This window comes from Hirundo rustica, chromosome 4 (genome assembly GCF_015227805.2).
Source record: "Hirundo rustica isolate bHirRus1 chromosome 4, bHirRus1.pri.v3, whole genome shotgun sequence".
NCBI lineage: Eukaryota > Metazoa > Chordata > Aves > Passeriformes > Hirundinidae > Hirundo > Hirundo rustica.
In genome coordinates, this window is record NC_053453.1 from 73,653,172 (window position 1) to 73,661,678 (window position 8,507).

The window sequence follows — 8,507 nt, forward strand, 5'->3', positions numbered from 1 at the left end:
TTGCACATTCAACTTCTCCACTCAGGCCAGGCTGGCCTTAAAACTGTGTCCTGGATCTGCACCCAGCTGAGGTCTCAGCATCCCTCCACCTCACCGGCAGGTCCATGCCAGGATTCTGTGTGGCACCACTCCCTTGCCACCGGCCACCCACACCTGGGGCGCAAGGAGAAGAAACCCCTGCCTGCTCAGGGACGTGATTCCTCCACATCTGATGTCTGGAGAGGCTACCTGGGACAGAGTAGAGTTAAAAGAATGAAGGAGGTATTTATTGAAAGGCCTTCAAAGGACACACCTTGGGCAGTACAAGAGCCTGGCCAAGGCTCTACCCAAGATGGACGATGGGTCATGAATTTTCACACTTTTATAAATTATGGTCCATTTCCATATTGGGGTTAATTGTCCAATTACAGCTTCAGGTTATGGAGTCCCATCCTCCCAGATTGCTCCCCTCAATTCGCTGTTGTTTACAATATTTGGTCCTGAAGCTGCAATGGAGTCCTTGGTTCTCAGGCTGGCAAAGGATTGTTTTATCTAACTAAGCCATGAGGAGAACTTTCTAACACTTGATATGAAGTTCAGAGGCACACACTAATGCAGTACAGGATCTGGATGATACAAAAGCTAAAACTGAAGGCATCACATCCATGCAAATGGATGATGCAAATGAAAGGCACCCATTTATCCATGCAAATAAATCTAAAGGCTCTGTTTCATCATTCATCGGTGTGGCTTTGTCTGGGCTGTAACAGAGGCTCCCTCATGCACTCCCGTGTATTTCTGATTAATTAACAAGGAAGCCTGCAGAATAATTCCCTGCTCCCGAGGCCTCCATCACCCTGGATTGCAATAAGCTCCATCATCAGTGTTTCCTCTGCCCCATGCCCTGCCCTGCATGCCCCTGGGAGGAGATGAACATTTTTAGAGCTGGGAGCCCTCACCTTTCCCACCCTGCTGCACAAAGAGCAGGCAGCTACTCACACACCTCTCTAAATTATTAAAATATAAATATCACTGCTTTGTAACAGAGCTGCAGGTGGGTACATACCAGGCCCCAAGCCCTTAACCTTTCACTTGTGAAGAGTAGTACTTCTCTTCCCTACCAAATTAAATAATGATGCCGTGTTCCTCCTCGCAGGCCCAAGCCTTGCAATTCTTGGAATCAAAGAAGAAAACAAGATCATCATTATGATGTTAATACAGCTACTGCTATACTCTCCTAATAATATCTTCAAATCAAACAAGTTACTTAAAATGAATAATTTTCCTCTTAGAAAAAGCATGCTGAGGCTTAATCAGAGCTATTTTAAAAAATCTCCAAATACAAATTACACCATCTAAGCAATTGATTTCGAAACTCCTGACCAAAAGACTTGCACTGAGTAGGTATCAGAACCAAGATGAAATTTTCCTACTGTTTTTCAGCAGGACCAGGACAAGCCTCAAGGAAAGTTTTCTGCTCTCTCCAGTGTCACCATCATCTGCAGTCACAAAGAACAGGAGGGTCTGTGCTGGGCCTTGGAAGAAGCATCATTTTACCTCTTGACATCCTTGGCTGTTTTCTTTTTTTTTAATTTAAGTGCCCATTCATTCCTACACAAGGGCCAATCATTTAAATCCTACCAATCTGAAATGCTGCTGTACCTCCAACAATATCATAACCCAGCCCTTTCCCAGCTGGTATGAATTAAAAACAAAACACAAATGAACAAAAATAAACAAACTGGGGGGGCAGGGAATCCTTGTTATGAAACATGGAAAGTTAGACAAGTTAGACAAGGTTTACCACCACACACTAAAAACTTTCTCGCCCCTCCCTTGATGGATATTTTAAATTTGAGGGATTATTTTCATAATAATACTGCTCTAATTGAGTGGTAGTGAAGCATTTGTTTTGATTTGAGGAACAGAATTGCTTTCTTTGAAAGCAGATACGTTCAGATATCAAAGAATAAAACACTTCTGCAAATTAAATGGCAACAGTCCTAATTGCAGCAATAAATGTTTATGTCTCCGTTTTTGTTACAATGACATTTCTGTTGAGGATCTGGGTGCTGGTGAAGTGTTGCTACAAGTTACCAGAGAAGCAAAATACACCAGGGGAATTAAATAATTCTGCTTCTTCTGAGCAAAGTGGAGATTTTGCACCCTCTGCAGGTCCAGGAAGATATAAAGAACCTAGAAATATACCCATCCATTAATAAAACACATTTTATACTTTATTTCTCGGCGCTGCATTGCTGTGGCAGTGACTGTTTTCCCCCTTTATGACACTCCTGAGTGTTGTCCTTCCCAAACAAAGTTCCTTTTCCCCTTCTGTTTTGACTGTAGCTCAGAGCACTGCCCTGCCTGCTGGGTTCAGGGCACTTGCACTGACCAGGAGCCTTCTTTAGACAATGTTTTTGTCTTCCCTACTTGGAAATATTACAAGGAAGGGGTTTTAAATGACCAAAGCCTATGGTACACAGAGCCCCACCAAAACATGAGGGGCCAATTTTTAAAGTTAATATATATCAGTTTAATCATGCAATGAAAGTTCACTGCATCAAGATCATCTAATACGCTGTCACAGAATATCAATATAAATAGATACAAGAAATTTAATCAGTGGATTTTGAATATTATTTCCTCAAAAGAAAGTAATCCTCTAAAATATTAAAAGAGAAAAATCTTGACAGCGCCTGAGGGGAAAAAAAAAAAAAAAAAAAAAAGAAGGATAAATAACAGTGTATTTAAGATGAAAGTGAGGTTGATGGATTTGGTAAAGCCAGTTATATATTACTGTGCACCCTTATCTGATACAGCTGCTCTAGTACACGTCCCACTGCAGCAAATACAAACAAAGCCAGCAACTGATGATTAAAATTTGTGATGAAAAAACACATTGGACTGGTCTCAAGTATATTCCAGGGAAAAGACTCCACACCACTTTTCCTGATGACTCCAGCGTGTATTTGAAGCAGACAGCTGCTTTCAATCGCTTTTGAAACCTCCCCTGACGTCAATGAGAAAACAATGTCAGCAAAAGATCGACGATAAAATAAGATGAGCTCTAAGAGCAACCGTGCTTTCGGTTATTTATTTTTAAAGTACTTCGTTGCTTCCAGTGGGACTCGGATGAAAAACACATTCACATTTAAGAGGATGACTTCCCTATTTTTCCTGCCTCTCTCCTTTCTGGATCCCTCATTTCTCATGTCTAATTTCACACCCTGCACACAGAAGCCATTCCTAAATCTTCCCCTGGTTTCCCCACCAGTTACAATTCCACTTTCCTTCCAACTTACTAAAAATCAGCAATAAATTCTTTCTCCTAAAGTACTGTTATCAGGCTTTATAGATTATCAGCCTAAGGAAGAACTAGGAAAATTTAGAAAAGAATATGCACTAGGTTTAAACATTGCAATTTAATTTTCACAATCGAAAGACCCACGAGTACACTTCTTTCTTATTAAAAGTCCACAGCTGACATCCAGGTAACAACAACATTCTTTGGGGGTCACAGAAATGCATTAGGGAGATTGGAACATATCTCCAGCTAAAGAAATAGCTTTAAGATCAAGAACAAATTATGCCAAAATTAAAGGATGAATGGCAGTACGCCCTGCACACAATCTAGGGAAAGGTGGGGCCTGACACCTTCATTCTTTTATAACAGCAGGCAGTTTTTCAAGCTTTCTTATGCTTCTAACAGTGAAAAGAAGGGGAAAAAAAAAAAAAAAAAAAAAAAAAAAAAAAAAAAACAAAAAAAAAAAAACACACCAACATATTTTTTCTCTTTTTTACTTAAAACATGGTTAAGTTGGCTGTTTGTCCTAAAGGTACTTAAAGGTGCACTCTTTGTAAGAGGATTGTTAGCATAGTTCAGCTTTGTTAATAATTTGATTTTCTGAATAAAAGAAATAAAATTGTCACTATACCTGCCCAGAACTGGTTTCGGCACATGGCTGAACTGGTTTCAGCACATGGTTCTCTCCTCTTGCCAAAGAAGGTTGTAAAATTCCATTTGGAAACTGATTTACAGTTACAGAACTCCTCCCTTTCACCCATAAGCACCAACAGTACTGGAAACTCTGCTGTGAGATATGAGTCTGTAGACAAATGAGGGGAAAAAAAAAAAAGGATTTGGAGTGTAACGGTATAATAAAAACAAACTCTGTTTACATAAATGTGGTTACTTGCCGTTTCTACACGTGTGAGTCAGCCCAGGCAGCTGGGACAGCCACTAACTCAGAACTCAAACACAAAGGGAACATTAATTCCCACCGGGGGATGCCCGAAGCAGCACCTGGGCAGAGGCAGGAGACAGAAAGGCAGAGGCACGGTTAAAGCCTGTCCATGCTGGAGGATCACTGGCCTGCTGTTCACACTGGTTTGTCAAGAGTTATTCCCATCTGCAGGGAATCACCTGAGCACATGTACAATCACCCATCTGCTTTTAACTCACCCCTCCCAACATTAACATACCTCCTCCTTGACACAAGAGCACCGATTTTAATCAGGCCATTAAATAAATTAAATACAATTCTCTCGTAGCAGCAATGACGACAGTGAGCCATCACCCACCCCATTTCAGAATCAACTATTCCCGGTCACTAAATGCAAATATCTGCTCAGGTGGTTTGTTGGACGCCACCCTGGTAGATCTGTTTGTTTATATTCAGAAATGAGAGCCTCTAACAACACTTCAGAGTGCAAAGAGCTGGATTGCTGCCGGACCAGGACATCTCCTCATCCATCACAACTTTCCTACACCTATGAGCAGCCAGCCCCGCTTCCTTTGTATGGCTAATCTCGGGTGATCCAAGCTGCCAAGGCTCTTATCTGGATCCAAGGTGTTGCCTCAGCTCTTTTCAAACACCTGCACTGGAAGAGCTCGTCCAGAGGAGGGAAGAAAGAGGGGAAAGGCCCTAAAAGCAAGGAACGAGCAGCAATCGGAGTGCACAACTGGTGAGCTGGAGAAAACCCTTCCAGGATTTAACTCCAGGCTCTTCTGAAGAGTTAAATTATGTGCTAATGGATGTGGCAAATGAGCGTGTTAGGCTGCTTAAAGAATCAAAGGCATCAGTGAAAGCAGGTTTTAACATAAATTTGTAAAGATGTCACGGGTGGCAAGATTGACTCCATTATTTACTATGCAGGTGAAGAACACAAAGGGAAAATCAGATTAGAGTCAGCTCAGAATAATTTACATGGGATGCAAAAAAGTGCAAAGGGTAATGGTGCAAAGGGTAAGGGTGCAAAAGGGCTTAGCAGCACTTAATTATTGACTAATTTAATATTTATAAAGTGATTCAACGGGATTTATTACAATTACCAGAGTGACCTCATTACACATTCCAGATAGCACCACTGCTGCTGTGCTCGGGAGGGAATTTCAATCAACCCACATGCAGACACGGAGATATTTGTATCTACCTGTACAAAGGTACCTGTTAAAAATTCCCCTTGAGGGCAGCGAAGTGCTCACACTGCATGTCTCTGCATCTCTCAGTGGGGGGAGGAATGGAGTTATCAGCCCAGGCCCTGCCATCAGCTTTTGGCTCTCCAAGGATCACAGACTCGAGGGTTCACGAGCTCTGAGAGGAATCCCACTCACAGCAAGGTGCTGTCACAGCTCACTGTGGTCCAGGAGAGCTCAAAAGGCATCACTTAGGACCTCACAGGGACCCCTAAGGCTGTAGAGCAGCCCCAAAGAGAGGGGAGCAAATGTGCCACTGGAGGAACAGGACATAGCTTGGGATGCAGCGGACATAGCTCTGGTGATTCTCTCCAATGAATTTCTAACCTTGCCCTCTGATTTTTTGGTGAAAAGTTTCACTTTGGTGTTACCAAAATCGGTGTCCTGCAACCCACTCCAAAGGCAGCTGCTGCAGGGAAATTATTTCAGTAAGCACTGAAAATCCACAGCTTGCTGGTAAATTTGGGTACATCACGGTGTGGGGGAATCAATCGAAGCATTCCACAAATGTCCTTCTCACAAAGAAACATCCTCACTGCTGATGTACCACTTCCTACCGACATTACCAAATCCATGAACATGGTATCGTGCAAATAAGACTGACAGAAGCAGCTCCATATCTAAGAAAAGTAAAAGCAGACCTTCTGTGCTCTAAGTTACTGGGGCTTGCTTACTTTTGTTTTTAGAGACAGGCTGAGCGTATGCAAAAAATCAGAAACACGCTGAAGACTGTGACAGGGTATGGCATAAAAGGGAAAAAACTGGGATGTGCTGACCCTACAAGAAGCACCCTACAAGGAATCCTACAAGAAGCCCCCCTGCAAAATGGTCACATCCTGCACGGAGCCAGCTAGACTTTGCACGGCACAGCCACGTTTTCCCTGCCCACACCCACAGTTTGGAGGTGCACAGGGCATGACAGGGAGGTGACTCAGCCAAAGCACAGGGATTAAATTAAATTGATTAATTAATTAAGGGATTACATCCCCCATCCTGTTAGGAAAGCCTGAGAGAGCTGAGGATCCTTAGTCTGGAGAAGGGAAGGCTCAAGGGGGAGTCTTGTCAATGTGCATACACAATCCTTTCAAATTATTTTCAAATCCCTGAAGGGAAGGTGCAAAGAGGACAGAGCCAGGCTTGTTCCAGTGGTGCCCAGCCAATGGCACCAAGGGAGACAGAGGAAGGTCCCTCTAACCATTATAAGACACTTTTCCACTGCAGAGGTGACTGGGCATCGGCACAGTTTGCCCAGAGGTTTTGTGGTGCTTCACATCTGGACACAGCTCTCAGCACGCTGCTCTCGGTGGCCCTGCTTGAGCAGGGAAGAGGATCAAGATGAATTCTAGAGCTCCCTGTCCATCTCACCATTCTGTGCTATGTCTCAGTCTTCACCCATTTCATATCCGGAAAAGGTTCCCAGTATGCCTTTAGACTCACAGAAAAAAAAAAAAAACCAAAACAACCAAGTTTTACTAAAACATAAATAGCAATACCTACCTTCTTAACAGTTCAAAAAAAAAACAACATTTGTTGTTTCTCTATTGTTGCAATCAATTCATTGCAATGTAGACACTCATGACAGACTCCTGAGCATTAGTTCAGGAAAATAATGCACATTGTTTCCCCAAGGAACCCTAACAGCTGGGCTGGGACTCACGTTGGGGCTTTTCCACCTGAAAACTTTCATCTCTGAAGGTTGGACCTGATGGTCTTGGAGATCTTTTCCAGCCCTAGTGGTTCTATGCCTCTGTCCAGATGAAACACTCCCAATACCATTGGGCCATCCACGTAAGGGACTTGCATTTTTTGCATTTCAGCAAAATCTGATCAAGAAAGGAGCACCATTAATCTCTAGCAAAGTCCCTGCAGAGGAGGGACAACTCCTAATCAGACACAAGTAAACCTCCAGGCAGGCGATAGCGACCCATGGGCACGATTAACAAGGATATGGACAAGTCACCACCTGTGTCTGCAGGCTCTGATCCATGAAACAGCAGGGCAGGGTGCCCGAGGGAGACGCCAGGCTCTGCAGGGAGTGAAGTCACCATGACTCAGTCAAAAAGTTGAGCTGAATGGGACCCAGCCACCACCCACACTGCATGCAGCAAATAACAGCAGCTAAAAAGTAATTAAAGCCTTTTAAACCCTCATAAAGTCGGGTTTTATATGGGTTTGAATGAGTCGCCTTTCTCCACGCAGATAAAGAAATCAGAACAAAAAATGTTTGAGCAAAATATCCTGTACCCATAACAGAGTCCTTCCAGCAGCTCTCCTCTGCCAGCCCATGCTGTGGCTGAGTTGCCAAAACCTCTCCCGGCTCCTCCCTGGCCTGCAGAAAGTTCACTCCAAAATCATTAATGTCTTCAAATAAAGATTTACAGGGAGGGAAATTGTTGATGGCTCTGTTAAACAAATGGGTAAAAAAAATAAAGGCAATTATGTGGAGTTTGTACCTTCCAGACCAAGATTTGTTGCAATTAAAGGTAAGTTTAATAGCTCAAACTCAGCATTTCCGAGTCTATGCTCCACATAATTGTAGTCAGCTCCTACTGCTGTAGCACCCAAGTGCCTTAATACAAAATAAGTAATATGGATATGGCATAGGCTTGGTACAAAATCTTTTCAATGTAATTGGAGATCAGTGTAAGAAAAATTGTGTGTCCCTTAAAAACAACATACCATTACTAAATTTATAAAATCTCAACAGGCTTTTCTCTGGTTTTTTTCTTCTTTTTTTTTTGGGGGGTAGGTCTTTCTCTCTTTTCTGTCAACAAATTCATCACACTTCTCACAGTAGCTTTGTCTTTTTCCTTTTTTGGGGTGGGGTTGTTTGATCTATGTGTTTTCTCATATTTGTTATCAATAGAAGACAACTCCTCTCGCTGCTCTAGTTTGACCATACTGGAGTTACCAGCCACTTCGAAAAATTTGATTCCCTGCTTCTCTGTCTCCACCTCATATCCATTTGTTTTGTTTTGCCGTTCTGAAACGTGTGATGCCATCCAAGGCAACAGAAAGATGACAACAAAGCTTGGTTAAGCCAATGGCT